This window comes from Wyeomyia smithii, chromosome 3 (assembly GCF_029784165.1).
Source record: "Wyeomyia smithii strain HCP4-BCI-WySm-NY-G18 chromosome 3, ASM2978416v1, whole genome shotgun sequence".
NCBI lineage: Eukaryota > Metazoa > Arthropoda > Insecta > Diptera > Culicidae > Wyeomyia > Wyeomyia smithii.
The window spans coordinates 65,813,506-65,840,287 of record NC_073696.1 but is presented as its reverse complement, the minus strand read 5'-3'; the positions used below and the strand labels follow the sequence as shown (position 1 = coordinate 65,840,287).

Below are 26,782 nucleotides of genomic sequence, written 5' to 3'. Positions count from 1 at the left end.
AGATAACTGACAGAAACCTGAATAGTAAAATTGTTCAGAATGTCTTGTAAAGTCAGTGATATGATATGTAGTATCCAGTATGACCCTGTGTGTTTGAGAATTTCGAAACCAGAGTGATCATCATACCGGTCTCTTGATGATTGGGAAGATATAACACAAGAAGTGAAAAAAATTAGCACACATTGCCCTGCCAAAAATATGCATCACAAAAGTTGTTACTATATTAGCAGACAAAAAGCAAGCACAGTGCTTCATGTAAATTGAGAAACCGAGAGCACTTTCGTTTGGCTCTTAGGTTATTGCACAACACTGCAAACTCGTATGTAGAAGAAAGATAGAGGTGAAATTTTACCGATTGATTGCATTCGAACAGCCCAAAACATGCAAACTTTTCGGCTGAACCATCGCTTATTTGGTCGCGTGAACATCAGCTGCAACATTGCGTGCCTTCTAGAGGGAACCGACACGACAAGGTAGCGCACAGGTAGCGAAATTTTCCCGAGAAGTTAATTTTGAGTCAGTATGGTAAGCATTGTTTCGAACATCATGCCATCGCTTTCGCCATATATTTGTAAATGCATATTGCTAAAATGTTTTAAAGTAAAGTTTGGATATCAAACACTTAAAAAATCATCCATCAAACCCAAAAATTATCGTAAAACCTATCGCGAATCGAAAATTCATTACCCGCAGAGTAACTGCTCGTCGGGTTCGTCGCTTTCCCGGTTGCATACCGGAAAACTGCAGGCAGCTAGTGACACAAAATCTACAAGGGGTTGAGGGGTTGAAAAACTATAATCTTTCATTTTTTCCAGTTTGAGCTCGAGAGCATTTTTTTCGTTTTTGTGGTGTATTATCTATGCAATTTCTGCTGATTTGCTACAATAGTTAAAACTTTGACCAAGGTTGAATTGAATAAAAAATTTATTGTTTTCAATTAATGCTTACCGTTCTCTCCAAGACGCGATGAACAAAAATATAAATAGCGAAGAGCAAATATAGTATGTGCAAAACATCTCCCTCTGGAGATAATCAATTTTTATTTTGAAAGTCAAAATCTATAGGTGCATGTTTGTATACCTGATACAACTCATGACTCATGCGTCTGCGCCACACTTCATCCTAAAACTTACAACCAAGTATCGATCGCAGAACTTTACACTCAAATACTCCAAGCACTCGTCGATCAGCCTTCTTCAGCGTCCATGGCAACCGGGAGTATCAGCGTCCTGTGCCAGTATGGTTTATATAGGGTGTTCTACATCTACATTATTTTTTCTATCATGTGTGACCACAACCGTTGCTAAGAAAGGGTGCTACGTCATACCAATGTTCGGGTTTCATATTCTTGCAGTGCTGAAGTGTGATTAAATACCAAATGATTGAAAATTTGGTTATTTCCCTGCCAAAATTTAGAAGACTAAGTGATGAGTAATTGTGCAGTCCCCTATTATGGTGATACTACTAGACAGCCACGTAGACAGCTTCGAGGGGAGGTCCATACAAAATTGTTAGAAATTATATGGGCAGTTGTCCACGGAAGGGGAGGGGTGGGGGGTCAAAAACGTCAAAAATCTGTCCACGTGGAATGTGGATGGCCTCTAATTGTGTTGGAAATGTGCCAGCAGAAACAGGTACATGCTTTGGAAATATAGAATGAAATATCGTTTAATTTCAATGAACTAATTTTAGTTGACTGCCGCCACCAGACAAACTATCGGACCGAGCTTTTCGTTTCAAGAAAAACGTTTATACTGTATTTCAATAATGTTGTTCAATAATGTTGTTCAGTACAAACCCCATGTTATTGACGATATAATTGAAAGCGGAGAAAAGATGCTCAGACCCATTCGAGATTTTGTACCAGCAGATACAGAAAGATATAAGCCTTGGGGCTACATTCCGATTCGGAACTCGACCTTCTGTTTGTTAAACATTCAACCAACTGTTTAGTCTACAGGACAATTGCGGGGCTAGCGCTACGTCTCTCCCGAGCCGAGACTCGAACCTACGACGACTGGCTTGTTAGGCCAGCATCGTACCCCGTGACCATCTGGGAGAAATACAGAAAGATATATCGACATAAAATTGAATGAAATCAACAACAATTATGAATAATTTTTGCATGGGATTTTCCAACGTCAACAACATTTGGATGATCTTGGAAAATCCCATGCAAAAATTATTCAAGAGAAAAAATACCCCAATATAAAACCCTGAAGAAACAGCCTAAAAATGAAAGAAGCAATAACAACGACAAAACATAAATTGAAATTTCGTTACCTGAATAAAAATTGCAAAATACAAATAATTTTTTTTAATTGAATTATTGCCATTTTAATTTATTAAACATTATTTCTAAAATTTTTTTGGAAGTTAATAATTATAAGTAGTAGTAAGTTTTTTGAAATAGTGCGGTGGGAATTACTACCAAATAATTCGTTAGTAACGCCCATTGCATTAGGGGCCATCCACATACCACGTGGACAGATTTTTACCGATTTTGACCCCCCCCCCTCCGTGGACAACTGCCCATATAAATTCTAAAAAAATTGTATGGACCGTGGATATTAAACCCCCCCCCCCCAAAGCTGTCCACGTGGTATGTGGATGGCCCCTTACTTAAAGTATAAATCTTGAAACTTGTTGGTCGTTTCGCAAATAACATCGGCAAAATTTGAAAATGATATCGAGGCTTCGGTACTGCTTTTTCATCCCAAAAATCAACTGATTTGAATTGTTTTCAGAAAAATAATTTGTGAAACAAGTATGAATATAAAATCAAGAAATAAAATGTATTAGAGATTGTACAACAATTTGCGGTATGACGTCTCCACTGTTGTTCCACTTGAATGTTGTTTACATTTTTCGACTCGCCACCACTGTCTTACTTATACTTCTTCCACACCCTATATCAACCATACTGGTCCTATACAGCGCCAGTTTAGCGCGAGTTTGCAAACTACGGGATCTTAGCTGGTTACGTACTCCATAGAAGGCTTTGCTCGCGACTGATGTCTCGCCAGCTATCCGCACGCATTACTTCGAACCCTCCAGCGTCATACGACTCAGCTTAATTAGTTTCGTCGGGAAACCGTGTTCCAGCATTATCTGCCACAGTTCATTTCTTTTCACTGAGTCATACGCCACCTTAAAATCCACAACCAAATGGTAAGTCTTCAAGTTATACTCCCAGAACTTATTGAGGATCTGTCGCAGGGTGAAAATTTGATCCGTCGTGGATCGCTCCTTTCGAAAACCGGTCTGGTGTTCGCCGACGGAGGTGTATCTCTCAGCTGGTCTGAAGGACGATACTGGCCTAACAAGCCAGTTATCGTAGGTTCGAGCCTAGGTTCGGGAGAGGCTGTTAGTGTCAGTAGGATCGTAGCGCTTGTCTCGCAATTGTCCTGTACACTGAACAGTTGGCTGCGGAGCCTGTGTGTAATAAACAGAAAATCGAGTTCCAGAATGGAATGTAGCAACAAGGCTTTGCTTTGCTTTGCTTAATTCGCCAACGAAGGATTCCATTAACGGTCCCAATTCTCTAGAACAGGATACGGGAGAGCACTTTGTATGCAAAGTTGAGCAACGTAATGCCTCGATAGTTGCGACAATCCAGTCCCTTCTTATCGATTGGTCATATGAGGTCTTCCAACCAGTCGTTAGGCAGTTGATCATTCACTCAGATCCATAGTATGATTTGGTGGATCGCATGGTATAGCCGCTTGCTTCCCGCTTTTGGAAGTTGGGCCGGGATAGCATCCTTTCCAGCGGCCTTGCCGTTTTTTAGCTCACTTATCGCCTTTCTAACCTCCTCTTGTGTTGGTGGCTTATTCGTCGCTTGGCACAGGGAAATTCCTGCTTCTTATTCTGTTGACTGTTCTATAGAAGCCCCGCACGTCCTTTCTAGCAAAGTTGTCCTCTGCGCTGGCTCACGCTTCTTCTGACGGTAAACTTTATTTTCGGCAGCTCTTGTCTCCTGTATCTCTCTCTGTTCTGACGTGTGGTCACAGTGAGCATGCGGCTCCTGGCACGGTTCTTCTCGTTCGTCGCTCCCTGGCACTCAACATCAAACCAGCTGTTACTTCCTATCTTCCACGCGTCGTACCCCTCTCGCGGTCGTTTTAATGTATGTTCTCCCTATTTGCAGAAATACTACGAATATTGAAAAATACGTTTCGAAGCCTTTTTCCTGCATTTGCTACCAAATAACAATACTCCGTACCTGTAAAGTGCTTTTCCAATGGACAGTAGTATTCAGCAGCTAACGTAGAACTACTTGATCAAATTATTATTTAAATTATATGAACAATTTTTATGAACTAGTCGAATGCACTATGAAAAGATAAACGAAACGCTTACAGTGCAACCAATGCCACTATGCAGAAACAATTTTAGTATTCAAGCGAATAAACCAATTCATTTTCAATAGTTGAAATCGAATAATAAACTTCTTCTTGGGCGTCTTAGTAGAATGGAGTTGAATATTGAGAATAGGTTATGTTTCCATTTAATTCTACTGCTTTGGTAGTAGAATTGAATGTAAACATAACCTATTCTCAATATTCAGATTGGATTTTTTTTTCATAAATTTAAAATTAATAAAAAGTGCCACTGATAAGCGACTGTCGATCTAGTTGCAATGCGCATAACAACACCTTTGTGCACGTGCTAGTTAACAATGGTCATATCAACACATAACGGAACTGAAATCAAACAAACATTTCTTATACGATTTTGACTACTTGGATTGTGTAATGTATGTCAAGTTTGGTGAATATCGATCAATGCGTTCCAGAAATATATAAACTTAATTAGGACTTTATTAGAAAATTTAATAGTATCCTACATCCGAAATATACCAGAATCATGAATGTATAGTTTGACTATAAAAATTGAAATAACTTGAATGCGATTTAACTTCTTTAAGGTTTATAATCGAACCAAATGTTTTTCATGCAATTAAAGTTTTTTGGCATTGTGTTGACTAAAAAAGAAATGCGAATGCCAACTCCAAGAGCTCTTTATAGGGTAGATCTGCTTAAAATACACACTTAGATTTTATTGCCGAGATCTCAACAGCTGATAAATTCAGCGAAATGCTCTACAAGTTTTCGGCAGAATTTTCAAGAACTTCGGCAAACGAAATTTAATACCTGCTGGTTTACGGTAGATCGATATATTTGCTGAATGTTCGTCGGAATATATTACTGACTTTTGTTAAAAAATTCGCCGAGCTCCATCAGCTGTTGAGAAGTTTGCCGAAATAAATTAAGTGTGTAGACCACTTCCTTTAGTGGACCACCTGAACTTCTTACACCAAATGACACATTATAAATATACTAATTTTGATTTATGCTTTGACAACTTCCATAATGTTCTCCATCTATAATTTATTTGACACGGCACAAATACAATTTAATGTTTAACGGCGCCAATTATATCTGGTAGCTTACTTTCTAAAGTATCTTAATAGCTAAAAGCAAATTTTTTATCCTCGCTGCCGACCACGAGCTGAAACTAAATCTAACTTAAAGCTAGAATGTTTTGCATTAAAAGCACTGATTTGCTGTTTGATGGTTTTCCATCGCCATAGGTGAGCAGCATATTGAATATGTTCCGCTGCTGGGCCAAGATATTACGGACTGGCATATTGGGTTGTCTCCCTCGGGACCTGAGAGTATCGTGCGGGTCTAGTTGCTGTTTCCGGATCCGGGGTCTTAACGTGTTCTTGTCGTTTGGTTGGATGTAGGCGGAAGGGAATAGGATTAAACTGGGGCGTGGATGGATTTCAGGAAAACGTATATAAGGGACATGTAGGATAGGTCACGGCTCGCCAAGACATCACGAACAGGAACAGCCGGCTGCCTACTTTCGGCCTGCAGGGAAGCTATTAATTTAGACCTGGCGTCACGGTGTACAGGGCATGACCAAACCACATGTTCTATGTCGTGATAACCCTCACCACAGGCACAGATACCACTTTCCCCGAGCCCAACACGACGGAGATGCGCGTCAAATCTATAGTGATTGGACATAAGCCGGGACATCACGCAAATGAAATCCCGACCTACATCCAAACCCCTTGAACCACGGGTTCGTTGATACTTTGGGGATTATGGAATGTAACCACCTTCCCAATTCCCCTCTGGTCATTAAAAAGCAATTGGTCTTTCATAAATATCACCGTTTGTTGCGCCCACCTTAGCCAAAGAGTCCGCTTTCTCATTGCCCGGTATCGAGCAGTGAGAAGGGACCCACGCTAAGGTAATCTGAGTAGATATTTCGGATAAAGCACTCAGATGTTCCCGTATTTTCCCCAGGAAATACGGAGAGTGCTTAACATCTTTCATCGATCGGAGAGCCTCAATGGAACTGAGACTGTCCGTAAAGATGAAATAATGGTCCGTGGGCATTTTTTCGATAATCCCTAGGGTGTACTGAATTACAGCTGATTCTGCGACGTAAACAGAAGCAGGATTATCGAGCTTATGGGAGACGGTTAAATTGTTATTGAAAATACCGAAGCCAGTGGACCCATCAAGAAGTGATCCGTCAGTGTGGAACATATTGTTGCAGTTGATGTTTCGATATTTATTGGAAAAAAATTTGGGGATCTGCTGCACGCGTAAATGATCCGGGATTCCACGAGTTGCTTCTATCATGGATGTATCGAAAAACACAGTAGAATCAGAAGTATTTGATAAGTCGACACGATTTGGAATATTCGAAGAAGGGTTAATATTTTGGGATATGTGATGGAAATACAATGTCATAAAACGGGTTTGAGAATTAAGTTCGATCAACCTTTCAAAATTTTCAATCACGGGACGGTTCAAGACCTCACATTTGATAAGAATACGAGAAGACAGGCTCCAAAAGCGGTTTTTCAATGGTAGTACTCCAGCTAAGACCTCCAAACTCAACGTATGGGTCGATTGCATGCAACCTAAGGCGATACGCAAACAACGATATTGTATTCGCTCCAGTTTGATCAGATGTGTGTTTGCTGCGGAGCGGAAGCAGAAACACCCGTATTCAATAACAGACAATATCGTTGTTTGGTAAAGCCTTATAAGGGTTCTGGATGGGCTCCCCACCATTGTCCGGTTATTGTACGAAGAAAATTCACTCTTTGTTGACATTTTTTCATCAGATACCTCACGTGACAACCCCAGGTGCCTTTAGAGTCGAACCAGATACCAAGATATTTGTATACCAAAACCTGAGAAATCGTTTTACCCATTAATTGTGTTTGAAGCTGAGCAGGTTCATGCTTCCTAGAAAAAACTACTATCTCAGTCTTCTCCGGAGAGAAATCGATGCCTAGCTGTAAAGCCCAAGCAGACAAATTGTCCAAGGTATCTTGCAATGGTCCTTGCAAATCGGCAGCTTTGGCTCCTGTAACAGAGATTACACTGTCGTCTGCAAGTTGTCTTATCGTGCATGAATTTGCCAGACATTCGTCGATGTCATTTACATAAAAGTTGTAAAGAAGGGGGCTTAAACATGAGCCCTGGGGAAGACCCATGTAGCTAATGCGAAAAGTTGCCAAATCGCCGTGCGTAAAATGCATGTGCTTTTCGGACAACAAATTGTGCAAAAAATTGTTTAAAATTGGAGAAAATCCTTGTCGGTGAAGTTTACCCGAAAGAATGTCAATAGAAACGGAATCAAAAGCCCCCTTAATGTCCAAGAACGCAGACGCCATTTGTTCTTTGAGAGCATACGCCAGCTGAATACCTGTTGAAAGCAGCGCAAGACAATCATTCGTCCCTTTGGCACGGCGGAAGCCAAATTGAGTATCCGATAGTAGGCCATTTGATTCGACCCAATGGTCTAAACGACGGAGTATCATTTTTTCCATCAATTTCCGGATACAGGATAGCATTGCAATCGGCCTATAAGAGTTGTGATCAGAAGCTGGTTTCCCTGGTTTTTGGATGGCGATCGCCTTCACTTGCCTCCAATCCTGCGGTACAATGTTTTGCTCCAGGAACTTATTGAACAAGTTCAACATGCGTCTCTTTGCATTGCCGGGTAGATTCTTCAACAAGTTGAATTTTATTCTATCTAACCCAGGCGCGTTATTGTTACAGGACAGGAGGGCAACTGAAAATTCTGCCATCGTAAAAGGTGATTCTATCGCGTCGTGGCCCGGAGACGCATCACGAACAATATTTTGCTCAGGAACAGATTCCGGACATACTTTCCTGGCCAAATCAAATATCCACCTACTTGAAGACTCCTCGCTTTCGTTGACCGTTACGCGATTCCGCATTTTTCGGGCTGTATTCCAAAGAGTGCTCATCGATGTCTCCCTCGACGTCTCGTTCACGAACCGACGCCAATATCCGCGTTTCTTTGCTTTAGCCAAGCTTTTAAGCTTGGTATCAAGCTCCGAATACCGTAAATAGTCGCCAGGTATACCTCCCTTCTGGTAGGCCAAAAACGCGTCGGATCTTGGCGTGTAGACATCGGAGCACTCTTGGTCCCACCACGGAGTGGGAGGCCGTTCTTCAATCGTTACGCCGGGATATTTCTTCGTTTGGGCTCGCAACGCGGCGTCGAGAATCAAGCCCGCGAGGAGGTTGTATTCTTCAAGTGGTGGATGATGTTGAATCGAATCGACCGCTTTTGAAATCATTTCCTCGTATAACTTCCAATCGACATTCCGTGTGAGGTCATACGAAATGTCAACTGGTCGCATGCGAGTTGACCCGTTATTAATTGAAATAAGAATAGGCAAATGGTCGCTACCGTGAGGATCGAGGATTACCTTCCATGTGCAATCCAACCGTAGCGACGTCGAACATAAGGATAGATCCAAAGCGCTTGGACGCGCTGGAGGTTTCGGGATACGTGTCATTTCGCCGTTGTTTAAAATAGTCATGTCGAAGTTATCGCAAAGGTTATAGATTAAAGAGGATCGGTTATCATTGTAAGGGGAACCCCAAGCCACGCCATGAGAGTTGAAGTCTCCCAAAATCAAACGTGGCGAGGGAAGAAGTTCTATTAAATCAAAGAGCAGCCGTTGCCCAACCTGTGCTCTGGGAGGAATATATATTAAGGCAAAACAAAGCTCTTTACCTTGTATTGTCATTTGACATGCGACAACTTCGATGCCTGGAATCGAGGGGAGGTTAATACGATAGAAAGAATAGCACTTTTTAATCCCTAAAAGTACTCCTCCATATGGGGTGTCTCGATCAAGGCGAATAATATTAAAGTCATGGAAGTTGAGATCAATATTTGAAGTAAGCCAAGTTTCACAAAGGGAAAATGCATCACATTTGTTTTTATTTATCAAAACTTTAAACGAATCAATTTTTGGTAAAATACTTCTACAATTCCACTGTAAGACAGAGATAGAATCCTTCATATACGCAGTTGAATTAGGCATCGAAGGATACAATCGCTGCAAGGAGGGGCCATTGGGCAGTCAACTGCTTCAAAAACGATCTAACTGTTGGGAGAAATGCTGTAAGAAAAATTTAAATTGGATCGGGTACATTGAAAGTTTCAAAAATCCAGTCCACAATGTCAGAAAATTTCACTAATCCAGAGTTTGTTTCATCAACTGGATGTGCAAAAGGAACAACTGGGGTTTTAGATGTTCCTGGCGGTGCTGTTCCATAATGTTCTCATTAGAAATGTCGCAACAGACGTTTACTATAATATACTACATAGTTACCATAAATTTGTCATTATCGTGTTATTGTATAAAATTGCTGCTAACATGGGAAAACGCCGGAAATTGGTAAAAAATATACTGAAGCAGCTGTTACTAAGTGTCTTCAAGCAATAAAAAGTGGTGTTTCGCTTGCAGGCGCTCCAATGTTCCACGATCCACCGTAATGTTCCGTGCAAGCAGCAAGTGGTCAGGAAAACCACGAAAAGGTAAACCAACTGCATTGACTGCCGCGGAAGAGGATTCAATTGTTCGCTGGATATTTCGGATGGCACGTAAGGGATTCCCTTTTACGAAAGAACGGGTGCAGTCTACAGTTGATTCAGATCCAGAACTCTCAGTGCGTAAGCCAGAGTTAGTTTCATCAGCGGCAGCTACGGTTAAAGAGATGTATTATTTAGATCTGGCCCAAATTAGCAAATTGTTGTGGTCCAAATAAGGAAACGGTGGCCCATTGAAGGAAACTGAAACGATGATTTATTTCTTTTATTTTTAGAAAACAGAGGTATTATCTAGTTGTTTTTCATGCAGAAAAGATGATACATATGTTACTTCATGTTTATACATAATGAAATACTTAATTCAGTTTAGATATTTACACTTTTTCTTGCAAAATTTGCAGCTACGCCACTAAGTGGTCCATTAAAGGCAGTTATACCCTATTCGCCACGAACTTGATTGCGTTTGAGCCGGAGTGCATTAGTGCAGAGGTTGATTAGCTGTGAATAAACTGATTTCGTTCGATGCTTTTGTAAAACTGTTGAAGATAAGTAATTAGGGTTCACTGCTTTTGCCATATTATAATTTTGTATAAAAGTTCATAGATATGAAGAGGACAAGTAGGATTGGTTAGTTTTCGATAGAGGAAACCACCTGAAACAAAACAGCACCACAAACTTTTCCAAAATATTCCAATCTACTAGCGTATTATGAACTCCTCCGGCGATGTTTTTTTTCGGAGCTTAAATCAATCTTGGGTGCGCCCAAGAACTTTTCTGTTCCGTCCTAATTCACAAAAATTGCAATTCGATCTCTATAAGATCTACCGACTATATTTGCGAATATTCCGTTGTTAATGAAGTCGGATTTTGCCCCTTTCAATGCGATAGTGACGGTTCACTTTACGCAGTTGCTACAATGAAGCACGATTTAGGGTTAATCAATGAATGGCAGCTTCAAACCCTCTAACAAATATAAGAGATCATTCGTATTTTACGTAACGCACTCCGGAAACGGGGGGAGGGTTGTTTGGCGAAGCATTCCACTGCGCGAGGCCTCCATGCGAATTTGCGTTACGTGGGGGTGGGGGAAATTCAAAATTGTCAGAATTCCGCGTAGCGTATTATGTGAATGTCCCTCATGATATGCTTCTATAATAAAAAAGCATTTCGGCGCAAAATCTACAACTATGTAAAGACACAGAGGCAAAAAACTGCAAAAAGAGATAAAAAACAGCAATTATTATGAGAATCAATTTTTTTTTCAAATATAAGCGTTTCGTAGGTCCATTTAATGAACTCGGATCAACTTCAAATTTTCATGCCTTATTTTTGGAGTTAAAAGGAACCTTTTTCGCCCGGCGCTCATCGAAATCGCATGATGTTGCAAAAATGGCTATCTAGTGTCTACTTTCTATAAAACATATAGAAAAAACAGATCAGTGACAGTCGCTCTCCTGATTTTTGTTCGCCTGAAATCCTATCAATCAAACTCAAGCTCATAATTTTCAGGGGTTTGCGGGATTTGTTTTACGAAAATGTTTCGATTCATATTAATATTTTTTTTCGGTGGTTGGTTGGTTTTTGGATGATCAAAATTGAAATCTTGCTGGTTGCACTAGAACTATGTGTACCTTTTGATTCTTGGGGACCTTTTTTCAGTTACCAAACGAAATTAATGTGAACCTTAATGAAAAATCGTTCCTCTTTTCACAATTTCTGACCTTATGAAACATTTTCCATCAATTTTAAATCTTTCCTGTGCTTTTTTCATGTTTCGCATTGTCGACTAGTTTGTTTTTTTTTTCACAATATCTGACTTTCAGGAGCAGCTTCATTGTGACTATTTTTTATACATTTGTTGTCCTTCAAATACGTTTCTCGTCGATTTGTAGTCTGATAGATCTTTTTTATCCCACATGTTATTATCTTAGAGAAATATTTTTCAACGATTTTGGAAGCAATTTGAAACCAACACGAAACACGTTTCAGTATATTAGAATTAATTACGAATGGGCATTGATGAATTTGATTATATTATAAAACATTTTTCAAACAAGTGGAATCACCGATAGTTAAAATCACTATAATTAAATAAAAAAAAATAGAAAAGTCGTTAATATCAACGAATATTTTAACTTCAAACCTTCCACACGGTATAGCCCAATTATATGGTGAGCAATATGGTTCGATACGGTTCACGATCAATCATCAAACTGGCACACAACCAACCTGTTGCATGGATGTTGCTCTGGTAAATCATTTGAATGTCTGAAGCCAGTTTTATTACATATTGTATTACATATTGTATTGACTGTTGGCTAAAAGGAATGATCGATTCTCTAGCTGGTAACCTCTGTCAATCAACCTGAACTTGCCTTCAACGTGCAGTAGTGGAACTGCTTCGATGACATCAATTCAATATTTTACGCATTTTGATCAAGGTTTCATATCAGGCCTTAGACGCGCCTATGCTTTTGCACTGGGTTGTATGTGACTTTTTTGTGGCTCCATTTCCATTTCGAACCCACCGTGGTTCCAATATTTTGCTTGTTATTTTTCGGTCATATAAAAATGGCGTCTTTTCATAGGCCTGTTTCATATGCTACGGGTAATTATATAATTGATGAAAACACTTCGACCATCTCACAGCTGGATAAAATCAGTTGCGCGCTTTCGTCAGTTTAGCGATATTAACGTCGATTACATGATGGTTGTATGTCTGTTTCTGTGAAAAAAAAAAACGGCTAGCAAAATTAGGTTCGCGTGAAATCTGGGGTAAACTGCAGGCCCGCAAGATTGCACAACCATGTGACATTAAGATATTTCCTTAATTACGCGACATTTGCCGCTAGGACAGGTCATGACAATCTTCCGATTACACGCTATTGGGCAAATCTACAGCGAAAAATGAAGACGGTGTATTTGCGTATGCAAACGGATGGACGTTCTTTTTTTGCTGGTGCAGCTTCGTCGCAGTTACGTCGTATCGATTCCTTACCTAATGTTTTTTTTTCTACCGGAGGATAAAAATAAACGGCCAAACTTAATTTTTTTTCATTGTCAACCGGCTGCCATAATCTTTAGAAGGTAGAAAAAAAATCTTGAACTATCCAAAAAAGATGCGTTCGTCCTTTTACTTTTCCGCGCGGTAATAAAAAGAGAATGTCGAGTCAAGTCAAGTCAAGGCTAAAATCTCATCTTGATTTGGCTCAAGTCGTAAAAAAATACTTGCCTGTTCAACCAATCTTGAGTGCCGTATAGTTTGAGTCTTCCAATATCAAGAGGTTATACATATTGGAGGCTAAAGGATTGTGATCGTTGAGGTTTGTCACGTAGTGTCAAGTGCCTTCGTTCCAAGAGACATCCGTTTCGAGCGAAACCTTGGCCATAACTTCAAGAGATTGATAATTCATAAATAAAGAATGCACTATATGGATTGCACATTATCTAAACCCTGCAACAAGGTTTCGTATTGGTAAAAAGTCGAGTGTGGAATAATGTAAAATCATAATTCGACTAGTACTAACTAGTAGCCAGCACTTAACCTGTATCACCAAGTGATTGAGGAGGGTTCACGCGGTGCTGTCTGTCGGTCGGTCGGCCGATCCAACGATAATGACAATCAACAGGCACACAACAACGCAAACATGCATAATCATCATCATCATCAACATCAGCACGATAACTTGTCGTTGTTTTCTAAAGTGCCGTTTCACCCTTGCCCACCCGATGAAGGGAGGCTGCTTACTGGTGCCTGGACTGCGCTAGCATCGCAATACACGTGCTGCAATGCATCATAACCTCAAACTGTAATACAGCTTATGCTGTAATAGCAGTTTGACAGCTGGAGATGTGAAATGTGGATCCGGTGAAAATGAATAGCTCTGGTTTGCAATACAGGCCTGCTGCTTCGTTCGTTCAGTGCGATCGATCGATCATCAGCCGGTAGTGCGCTCGTTTGAGGCAAGATCTGCATTCAAACGACCCGAACGTCTATTTATGTTTTTTGCTTCTGTATTTGAGGAGGAAAACGAGCAGTTAATACTAACAGCTGAAGCTGACTGTTTAATGATGAGAAAATATGGTAAACATGCTGGCATATCGTTGCGATTTGCATATGGACGGGGATAAAAACGCAGCCAAATAGAACGAAGTTTGTTGAAACCAGTAATCAGCTTCTCGTTCTTCTTCCTGGAAGTTTTCGGACGGTTTTTAATGGTGTAGTACTTTTCGAAATTTATTGTTGTCCTTGCATGCAAGCAAACTCCTTTGAAAATAAAAACTTAATGCAAGTAAGTACATCCGCAATTCTTATTTAGGCATTCACTTAGTCCACAACCAGCAAAGTTAGTTCCCATATGCTTGAATTAAAACTCTGCTCGACACTAATCTGTTCAACCCGGACGATTCTACAAGTTAAAGTTTTCCTGATATTTGCACATAATAACGACATTAACCGTCATGCATCGTAGCGATGCGAGAGAGTGTGCCGGTTCCTGGTCAAACTTGGCACAAGAAGAACTAGACAAATGCTTTTTATTGTTCTGCACTCTGGTAGACAAAAGACGACCGATGCTTTTGATGGAATAACTAGCACTTTAACCAGTTTTTTTTCTGTACAGTAGGTATATTGCTTCATTATAGTAATTTAACTATCACACACAAACGAAATTAATTTTGCCCGTGAAGCAAATAAAGCAGCTTCACATCCTGGGAGGTAGATAAGAATAGCTACTTTTTGAATTGTTAATTTAGACTGACTCAGACAGATTTAGACAATTAATTAATATATGATTACAAAAAGTGAAGAATGTAAATATGAGTTTTTTTATTCGGGAGTGTTTGCTAGAGATATACAACAGAGATATATTTATTTTAAAATTTACTTGATTAACGCCCTAACATTCACATTTGTTTAAATGTTGGACTACCAGCACTCCGAATTTTAAAAAGTTACTTTTATTGACACCCCACTTGACACACCAGCGGAATCATTTGATTTTTTTATGATCTAGGACCTGACTAATATCCCTAGAATTTTTCAGTGTTGACAGCTTCTGTTGAAGCTATTCGTTGAGGATGTTTGAATCATATTGAAAACAAGTCTTCCCACTACCTTTGCAGTGTGTTGCAGTTCGGCCAGAATCGCAGCAGGCTATAAAGGATTTCGCGCCAACTCGACCAGATGTTGGCAGCACCCTCTCAGGATTCAATGGAACTTTGTGGGTACTACCCTAAAGCCTGTGGTACACTCTTTGACCGAGCGTCAAATATTTGTCACTTTTTGACAGATAAAAATTTGGTCAAAGATAATTATTTGTCACTCTCCAATTTTAACATGGGGCAAACACGGGCAAACAACAACCATGATGTCAAATAAATTTGACCATTACGTCAGAAGGTCAAATATTCGACCATTAGACAAAAATCTATCTGTATTAACATTTGAAAAGGGCTGTAGGTTTTTGAAGATACAGTGGAATTTCGATTTTATCACGGTCAAAAAAAACACGTTCGGGTAAATCTAGCAAAACTTCGAATTCGAGGAAATAATGGAGTTTAGTATTTTTGTTGCATAGCAGTGGAATCTAACGAAAAATACTAAAATTTATCATTTCATCAAGTCCACAGCTTCGTTGGATTCACGGGAGGATGTTTTTTTGGCCGTGATAAAATCGAAATTCTACTGTATAAAAGCGAAGCGAAGTCTTGGTGCTACATTCCGATTCGGAACTCGACCTTCTGTTTTATCTTACACAGAGACTTCGCAGCCAACTGTAACGATGGTATTAACACTAACAGTCTCTCCCGAACCGAGACTCGAACTTACGACGACTGGCTTATTAGGCCTGCATCGTACCTCGAGATCAGCTGGGAGGCTTGAAGATATACGTGAATGATAACAAGAGATAGAGAAAAATTGCCAAGGAATGACTTCTAGGGGAGTTTTTGTTAGAAAAAACTTTTTTCTCACAAGAGTGTTCAGTTGGGTTTATTCAGATGGGTTTTGAGAAACTAAATTGTCTGTCTATAAAGTTATCTGAGATGACGGATTTTTTAATAAAGTTGAATCCTATATTTGGTCGCAGCTTTCTATTTACTGTGGCGCCTCTAACGGTGGTTACGAGATATTAATGACAGCACAGTGATGAGGAAGGTTTGTTAACATATTGGTGAAAGTTTCATCAAAATTGAGTCGATGGATCAAAAGTTCTCGACGATGGAACGTGAAAGGCGTGATAAAATTTGGCACACTCACGTTGAAAATCCGACGTGGGCAAGTGCAAAAATTGCGAAGGGCCTAAAATTCCCCAAATCGACCGTAAACAACGTACTGAAACGATGGAATGAAACTCTAACGCTGTATCGCGCTGATCACAGCAACCGGAGAAGTGAAACGATTGACCAGCAGCTACGATTGAAAATCTGCAGAGTAATTCATACGAACCCTACGTGATTTGGTTAAGCAGTTCTCGGCACCGTACTGTTTGACAAATCTGTCGGCGTGAAGGCCTGCGGTCGTTCCACCTCAGTAAGCATCCCAAAAGGACCCTCAAGCAGAACCTCGTTGCAAAACGCCGCACTAGGATGCTGTATGCGAAAGTCTTGACCAAATTCAACGGCTGCATTTTTATGGACGATGAGACATAAATGCAAATAGATGTCGCGCAGCTCCTAGGACAAAAATTCTAAATGTCCAAGCGCAAGCATGATGTCGCCAAGCGGTTCAAATTTGTGTTTGCTGACAAGTTCGCTCGGAAGCTGGGGGTGTGGCAGGGGATCTGCAGCTGTGGCAAGAACAAGGTTTTCATCACCGGATCAAACATGAATGACCAGGTGTTCAAGAAATAGTGACTCCAGAAGTGGATTTTACCGTTCATCCAATCACATGACGTTCCGGTGAAGTTCTGGCCTGACTTGTCCAGCTACCACTATAGCCGGGAAGTCACGGATTGTTACGAGGAGAATGGAACTGATATCATATCATAAAAGCTATCAACCCACCCAGATTTTCGTCCAATTGAAAAATATTGGGCGACATGGTGGAAGAAAATGGCGGATTGAGTTGACAGTTCTACCGTGCAAAAGATGATGAGTGAGAATTCATCCGAAACTCGGACGAAAATTTTTTTCTTTTAAAGGTTGTCACCCCAGCTACTCAACCAGGTGTATCTCTCTTTCTCTCGAACACTTTCTCAAAGGTTATCAAAAGTACTCAGGGTCGGCCGATAGTAAGAAAATAGCAGTTGGGTTTTGCATGCATTGTACATTTACGGGAAAGTTAAAGGGGGGGGGGGGTGTAACCTGACTATTCTATACCACGTGGCTCATTGTACTGAATCTTAATACATGCATTTTTATCTTAGGTCTAATCCCATTCTAATTACATACAATATTTTGGCAGAACTCTCCTACCGATGCTGGCTGCTCTGTAGCTCGGCAACTTATGTCGTCACTTCGACGATACCGCTGCCTGCTGGCTGTTCCCGCATATCTCCTCCTCCCAGGCCGCAACCATTGGGGAATTCAGCGAACCTTCGCCGTACCACGGCTAGTTCGCTTGTCTCGCTTATCGATCCGGATCCAAAGTATTTCACTGACTGACGTGGAAGCGATATTCCAAATTCTGGGTCCTGATTTGAACACAAAAGGCCCAATTATTCGCCTATAATTGCTCATCCTTCTGCCTAGGGTTATACGGAGCTAGATAGCTGATTCTCTATCCTTATTCGGTCTTTGAGGTTCACGTGCTCAAACACTAGCCTTTTCTTCGTCACTGCTTCGGTTATGATTAAGCATCGCTGTTCTAAGTCTAGGTGTTACGGCAGTGTGGTATTACTATGCCCCTTGTGGTAACTTTAGTAGTTATCCCCGACGGCTTCTAACCGAAACCGTTACAACGTCAATAAATTTGCTGCAAAATGATATCTCAAGATTTTTTCTACGTGTTTTTTGACGAAGATATGTCCCATTTTGAGCGACCAATGATTTTTTTCTGTGTAGAATCTAAAATTCAATTTTGTCAAATACAAAGTTTGGACACTTTTCTAAAATTCATCCCACAACTTTCCCCTATCTCTTGTCACTATTCAGATACAATTATTCTTCGCAATAACGTAACTTTTTTGCCTCTTCGTTACGCTATATAGACTTTACGTTGTATCCGGTCCAGCGCTGCAAGCTTTAACTGTCATGAAAAGATTTTCAATTGAAATTGGAATCTTTGAATTTCACTTTTCAACAAATGAGTTAAACATGAAAGAAACCTTCAGCTCCTATCAGTTGACAGTGATTGCTGTCTAGCAGCATTTTTGTGACAACACATGCTTCAGCGATGTTTATGCGGTTGAAAATGTAGATGCTTATTTAATTCATCAACATTCGCTCAGATCAAATAATTTCGATAGTAAATCAGACATCTCATTCCTTTCAATGACCGGACTTTCGTTGAAAGTTGACACTGGTGACACTGAAGGTCATTTCAACTGGAGACAGTGAAATTGCTGTCTTTGTCATTTTCGTTTCCAGTGACGAAAATTGGCAGCCCTGATCCGGTCATGTTTCTATTATAATAAAATTACAAGGAAAGCAACCTTTGTTTAAGTTTAGAACGTGAAATAAAATTTTATAACCGTTCTTTTCATAATTTATTTTTTATTGTGTAAAAAAACAATTATGTACCTAACGGGTGACAACTAAAAATTTGGATTTTTTTGTACTGTTGTCAAAAAAGTGGATGAACTTAAAGATAAACTAATTTATTCATTTATAAACTAACAAAAAATAGTGAACATTTGAGAAAGGTCTGTTACCGGCCATCCGACGAAGCTTTCTGATGATGCCGGAACAAGAGCGTTGTACGGCCATCAAGTCCGCTTTTCGAATGCATCTCTCGATTCTACCAATGAACTATCTATAAATTATTGATCTCCAGTTATTTTTGCACAAAAGAAACCTAAAATGCCAAAGAAATCTTCGATTGGACGACACTGAGGTAGATTCGTTGGGTTGCGTATTTGGAGTACAAATGGAGTCGAGTACGGTGATGGTATTTTCTATGGCCAAAACACATACTTTTCATCTGTATGGTGTTTTGCAAGAAATAGAACCATAATGTTGTTCAAACATTTTTTCTGGTATGTATTTTGGTTGATAGTCAAACCATTGAGCTTGTACCATGATTTGATAAAAAGCTAAAAGTCGTTCTTTGTCCACTACTCTGGTCGGTCCCCCACTACCTTCCTGGCGGATTATAGTTGAAGTTTGCAGAAAACCATACACAAAAAAAAACGGAAGGTTTCAGCTTTCAAAACGGATTACCATGAACTTATTGCCAAAATTGTTGTGCAGTTCGTAGCGAACTGTACAATGCGCTTGCGGGAAGCTCATTGTTCCAACGCCATTTTAAACACAACTGGGCATGCATAAACAAAACAAAAAACTGACATGAAGAGGAGAGAGACAGATTTTATATATATATATATATATATATATATATATATATATATATATATATATATATATATATATATATATATATATATATATATATATATATACTCATTTCTCTCTGAGCGTCTTTGTTGTGGAGTAAAAGAGCCTCAAAAAAATTCCAAATTTTTAGTTGTCACCCGTTAATAACTAGGAATACCTGTATAACGATTTATTAAAAAAAGAACCTCAGCCCTTTTCAAATGTTAGTACAGACAAATTTTGAAAACAATTCAATGTAGCTTAGGACAGTAAGGCTTACAAAACAACAAAGCTTCATTGAATTCTGAAGGGTTACGTCTCCGGAAGAAAACCAGAATTGGCCGAATACCATCGAATATGGGTATTTCCGAAATCGAGATGAAACCCAAAGACCAGAAATCAACTACAGACGCCATTTTCAACGAAATGAACGGGATTTTGCCTTTCCCTTCTTTGCTGTGACCAGACTTTAGCATCCGTAGAGTATTGTATTGAAAGTGGAAATAAAGTTGAAATTTCTGTTTGCTGCCTTTTATACCAGGCTTTCGAGGAAAACTCTCAGTGAAAGAGGAGTCTCGTAGACAAGAAAATGATAGAAAATATTTCTCGAAAATACGTTCGGCTGTATTGGGAAAAAAGCAATGTTTGGTTGTTTAGTTCGATGTAAACTAAAACTGAGAGTTTTACTTGATATTTGGCCTCGTTTTCAGCTCTGATTGGTCGAAATATTTGCTCATCAAGGGTCTAAATTTTTCAATAGTGCAATAGTTAGCATTTTGGCGGACGCAAATTTAATTCTCCAATCGATTGCTGAAGAAATAAAGGAAAACCCTTGAAAACTGACTGAGTTTTAAACGTTTGAGAGTGGACAATTTTCGTGACACAGTCGATATTTTCAGTTTTTTAATTTTCTTCCCTATAATGCTACCAGGGTTGATATTTGTTGACACTCTTGAGTGAAAGTGAAAAAGAGCATCCATAAACGTTATTTTTTACAATCCTTTCAGAGTTCTCCCTTCCCGCTTTTTGCATGGAAGTGAACTGTCAAAACACCTCATTATATTTCATGCGATGGAAGCAAGACAACAAAATCAGTTTATCAGTTAACGAAGATTGTCAAGGCATCGGTCAGTGTCAGTGAAAAAGTGTTTCGGTGAGGTTCAGTTTGGTTGAGTGGACTGTTTGTTTTTCTTTTTCGCTTTGAAGTGAAGATCATTTGGTTGAATTTGTCGTCAAATTTTATTCCGTAACCGTGAACGATGCGCGCGATCTATTTCATCTGAGTTTAACAGCACGTTACTAGGACGAAAATCTAGTGTATCTGAAAGAGTGCTGCAATCATTGGAAGTGAAAATTGAGAATGATTGCCTGTAATTTTCGAAGAATTTTGCTGGGGAAAATGACTTTTATCAGCACTGAATGCTACCGTAAGACGTATTTCTACGTCAAAGCAGTAACCTTTTTTTTTCAGAATAGTGAGAATTCATTCTCGTTCTCTTAACTGAATGTTGGTATTTGTTGTTTATCCATGTTTATCAATTCATCCACACCGTAATGACCACTCACTAATATTTTATAAGGAAAAAACAGGGGGTTTGCGGGTCTAAGCCAGTTCTCGTTCATTTTAGCAATTTCAAAAATTACATACACAGCCTGTTTTGCAAACTGTAATTCGATGCGAGCCACTAAAAAGAAATCAAAGAAATACAATAAAACACTTGAGTATTCCATTATGATTGTGCTTGGATAGCCATTAAATTGCTCAATTCGACGGTATCAATTGTACCCTATCGTAGGAGAGAAAAACGTGGCCTCAAGCAAAAGGTAATTTTACTGCTCCGGCATCCAGTTTTTCCGCCACCAGCAGTGGCAGCATCAAATTACTGATCCATCGCGAAGCCAGCCAGCCCAGCCGTGTATTCCTGTTTGCCATATGTATGTTGTTGTTTGTTGTTGTTTGCCAGAGGCTAAGAAGCTCCCAGGAAACTTTTGATGGCATTCGGTACGCCGCAACAGGTACGACGGCTGTGAATTGTTCGTGGCATTATCGCAATCGTCTCAATCGTGAGCGGCATGCTGTTATGCAATGGGTTACGGGTGTAGGTCCACAACTAAGAAAATGAAAGGCGAAAACTGGGAAAGTAGGTACCCTGGTGCACTACTGACTGAGTCTGCCTACTGGCTGTCTAGCCGCTTCTGAACCGACCAGAATGGACGTTCTTTCGCTGCTGTTGATGCGCTCTCCTCTTATGGGGGGCGGTCCAATAAATACTGGCTTTATGTAACTCGTATGGTACGTAGCGTGTATTTAGTAAGGGATGAAACTTGATATTTCCAGCGGCGATCAGTTGTCTTGGTGGTTTTTTAGGACTGTGAACAATTCAATTAAAATTTTATAAACAAACGAATCTTTTGCGTTGTGTTTACATCAAAAAGAAACAATCAACTAGAACCGTGACAGCGCAGAAAAAATCGACGAACTTCCATTCAACAAGCCAAAGTACATCTGCACACCCGGAGGCATTATTCACAATCGCTTGTGTGATATCAGTTTCATCGAGAAACATTTTTAAGGTTATGCAAAGCTATGCACAGCTAAGGCAGAACATACTAAATGTATACGAAACTCTTTGTGCCAAGCGCGTTACATAACCGAAAGTGATCTTTCACGATCATGAGTAGGTACAAACGATGCCTCTAAATGTACCAAACAAAACGTTTCAAAATAATCGTTGATGCATCACCAAGTACCTAAAGATATCAGATTGATGTTGCAAGACGACTCAATTAGTGCTATTTATGCAGGTACGTACGGTATGTCTACAAAATGTAGTTTAGCGGTATGGTATGTCTACGAAAAACGATCCACCTAACTTATGTAGTCAGTGTATACTTGTAACCCATAAATTATCCTCAAAATCAACTGCACCGCGAGATGATAAATCTCAAATTTCTCACACGGGCACTAAAAGCCATCATACCGCTACGCCGTGTTTGCCGAAACCGGCCGCTACAGAAATGCTATTGTTTTAAAAATTGTATCAGCACTTACTAGAGTGGTCGGCTGAAATTGTTAATAGCTAGTAAACACGAGCAAGACATTCTGGAGAAACCTTTGGCACTCACTGCAGACAACATACTTTCGAGCAAGCTAAGTTCAGGGAGGTTCAGCACTTCAATCTGGAGTGCCGTACGCTGAACATAATTTTTTTGTCACAGTCCACCATTCACGATGTTCAGTGTGGGTAGTTCAGGAGCCTTTGCCATCATCGTCGAGAGAAGGCTACAACAACACAAGTGTCGGGAGTGAAATATTTGATTCGTACTCTAATGGAGCCAGCTTCGCTAATAGTGTCTTCAAGACCGAGACTTGTTTTTGAACGTTTAAGATACTTCTCAACATTTGTGTTCATATTATTCCTGGTCGTAACAACTGCAAGGGTTTATACGGTGAAAGATGCACAGTGATTAGATAATCTCACAGTTTGCATCTACTATTGACTGTTAGTATGCAGGTATTATTCCAGTAGGTTATAAGCCATTATTGCGTAACGATTTGATTTGCAAATAAAATGCACTTCTAACCGTTTATCACATTTATTTTAAGTTATCACACAATATTACTGAAGTTTACAAAAATTCTATGATCAAGCAATAATTCAATTTAATTACAAAAGATACATAAATTAAATTGATTGTAATCTCAACCCCATAGCTGTTCAACTACCAGCTATCAAGGTTTGTAAAAAAGGCTTTATCCATTAACCCTTTATAAGGCCGTGAAAACTGCGCTTGGAGCCGACACAAGTTCAGTAAAACGTAAATCAAATGTAAAAATTATCCCCAAATTAACATTGCACTTCTAGCAGTTTTAGGAAACTTGGAGTCTTGCAAGAGACCCCCAGAAGACCTTGTTTAAGCAAAATTTATAAAGAAAATTCTTGGAGCAACAAAAAATTTTTGTTTTTCGTTGGTGGCAATATAGTTGCCACTGCCTTATAAAGGGTTAAATAACTATTATTTACGTTCGAGGACCATTATCCTGCGAATAATACTACTGCCGACTGAACAGCAATCAGCTTAATTAATATTCCACCTTTTTTTCCAGACAGTTCCGTACAATCCGACCCAACCATATCAGTTGCCGATTTTATGTAACGTCCAATAAACATCGAACAAACCTAGCGGACGGTGATTTTCCAGTCTTTTCGACGGATTAAAACTGTTAAACCCATTTGTACGACTTCTATGGATTAGTTAATATGCAAATAGTCCTATTGCTGCTGCACCCGGGTTGATTCCGAGACAAGGAATAAAAACAACCATGTGCGCATATGCAGAAATAAAAAAGAAATGCTACCGACCTGGCTGCAACGAAGAAAAAAAAACAAATCCAATTTCAACTGTGACCAGTACCCGACGTAATCACGTTCGGCAAGCTACTCGATAAACGCGTTTTTCGTGATCCCATTCACGTACGCTCGTATGGGGCGAAAAATAAGCGCGTGCAAATTTGGCGCCACGCCACCAAAACCATGCTCGGGTGCCTGTGCCGATCGATCGGTATCGCGATTGAGGACGTAGTGCGCCGTTTTTGGAATCTCAAGCGCACGGAGGTTCGGTACTTACTAGTGATTAAATCTTGTTAAAGGTTCGTTACAGCTGCGGCATTGAAGTCTTTTGTCTCTCCAGATAAGTTAACGCAATCATAGGGTGCAAAATTATGAAATCGGCAACCATTTTTGGGCAGCTGTAAAAAAATCCAACTTATACAATCGAATCCTCTATAAAATCCAATAAAAAAATTACATAAAGGTTTTGCTGTTTTTGAATAAATTTTTTTTTTCAGAATAACCATCTCAAAGTCTCAAAACAAATTGCACAAAATTTGATCCAAATTCTAAAACCTAACCAAAAAAATTTAAACAAATTTTTCACTCGTTTTTAACAATCTTTATCCGGATTGGTTGAAAAAACTCATTTGTTTTTTTTTTTTTATTGTTTTGTATTTGTTTTGAAGGTTTAAGACTTTGAAAGCGAAACCAGATTTAATATTCCTAACTGTTTGAGAAAACAAAACAATTAGCTTTCAAAACAATCAATCTCTCAAAGAATCCAAATATGAGCGCTAAACTTTTAAAAGCAGCACGAATTTTGAGATTTTGAACCATACCAGATTTTTTTTTTATTTCCAAAAAGGTTGTTTAAGTTAACTCTAAATATCTATTACCCATTTTGGGTTTGAATTTAAAATACATCTTTTTAATCAAGCAATAAAATATAAAATTATCTTTACATTTTTATTTAAACATCAACGTGAAATTTACACCGCTCTGACTGGATTTCAACTCACAGCTACACCTACAAGTGAAGCTGGCGGCAAACGAACGTTAAGAGCATATAAACAACAATTGTTTTTTTTTTCATACGGTTTATGTCTTCGCAGATTGTTTGCGGTTTTATTTGTCCTCATGCATGGTTACTTCTCACGATTGACTTTTAAAGCCATCATTTGAATGGCTACCTGTCAAAAAGAGCCGTGAATAATCGTACCAGTTGATTTTGTTGTAACAAATAGCAGTAATTTCCATTTGAAAGGAGAAAAAAAAACAAACATGCTTGAGTTGACTGAGTTTGCCAACATAGTTTGTGTCGCACGATGTGTGTCAGCTAGGCAAGGAATCACGGTTGATCAATGCTGTACATGGCAGCAAAACGTACCTTCAGTGCAGGCCTGTGCATGGAAATTCAAGAAACATTTCTTTACTTTCCGTGTCGACATTGGAGTACATTAACAAGCACCACAGCAGCAATAAAACGATGCTTAAAAGTTAACCGCATTACTTACACGTGAAGCAAAAACTCGAACATTTACGGCAACAGATGTAAATCTTGTTCTTTAAGCTGTCCTAACAGCTCCAATATACATTCAGTGTTTACAAGTTTCGCAATTTGATAGCCTTAATTTTTGTTTGAGCATTATTTAGTAAAATCGACTGCGCTGGTCAAGCTATCTTCAAGCGCGTGTTACGGTATGAATAAAACTGATAGTGGCCTAAATTCGACCTTAGAGCAAGCGCACCGGTGAGTTGCCATTTGAGTTGCTATTTTCACAACGCTGGCCGTTGCTATTTTGGATAGCAACCGATTTTCGCACCGGTCGTTGCTAATGGGGATTACCAATTCCACTATTTCTTTTTCACACCGGCAGTTGCCAATTTCTGAAGATCGTCACTAGCCAGCGTTGGCAAAATGTTTGTTCGTGATGTATTTCGCATATTTTTTGCGGATCTAGTAATAACCAACTTATCCGTCAGTCAATCGTTTCCGGAATGATCTACGTTCTTTCTACTTCATAAAATGTTCCCTCCATTTCACATAACTTTGTTTTAACTTTGTTTCCGTTCTCCCAAGTTATCGATAGCATAATTCTTTTGCAGATTTTTTTACTTGTGCGTACATAAATTTTTTCATCCTTATATGTTTATTTAAAGTAATTCCGTAAAACTGGACACGTCCCTCAACGTTGGCTTAAATGACTATTCTACTGAAAGCTGGCGAACTGTCATTAGTTGTATTCTGTATTTCATGCTGTCTCGGTTCCCACAGTTTGCTATTATTATTTGACAATTTGCCGCCAAAAAGAACTTAAATATAGAACGCGTAAATTGTTTTCGATTATTTGATTGATTCTACTGCCGCGAATAGCATGTCAGTCCCACCTGCATTTTCAGCAAGCCGAGAAAAACGCGTTTTTATATGATTTTATAACATTGCTTTTTACGAGATGGGACAATATGTTTGGATGTTTTCCAGAAGTTTTTCATAACAAAGTTCATGAGCTCATCCATTGTTACGAAACTATGCATCGTTTGTTAGCTACCATTTACGCGTAATAACTCAATTTTACTGAAAATGCAAATGGGACTGACTTGCTATGCGCGGCAGTCTAGTGATGAAGAAAGTGATTTCGCAAAACAAATTTCCTTATACGCGATTAAGAAAATGGTTTTTGGAAAGATTCGGGGCGACTCTCAGCCTAGTAAATACCCAAAAAAACCGCCATACGGAGGAAGGTGCCATCCAGCGTTTTAACAACGGTCTATACCGATGACCATTTCTAACGCCGCTTTCGAACGCATCTTAGGTTGTTTTTGAAGATTGAAACAGCGGTAAAGGAGAAAAATGGTTTTTTTATACAACGACCGAACGAAACAGGAAAATAGTTGGTAATACTCCCTAAACCTTCCAGGTTCATTGAATAATAATGGCCAATCTTGTGAGGATTTGAGCTTCCGCATCGTTTAGGTTGCAGACTGAAATGCCAACCAAAATGGTCATCTCAATAAAAAACCTTACAAAATGTTTACCTGCCCGAAAAAACACCCTGTGCAAA

General features: G+C 39.4%; 1 protein-coding gene across 2 annotated transcripts in view; it reads right to left on the bottom strand.

The window, feature by feature from the left end:
* LOC129727437 (NADH dehydrogenase [ubiquinone] 1 alpha subcomplex subunit 13) overlaps positions 1 to 26,782 on the bottom strand; it is a 510,282-nt gene that overhangs the window by 195,940 nt on the left and 287,560 nt on the right. The gene's annotated exons all lie outside the window — the stretch shown is intronic.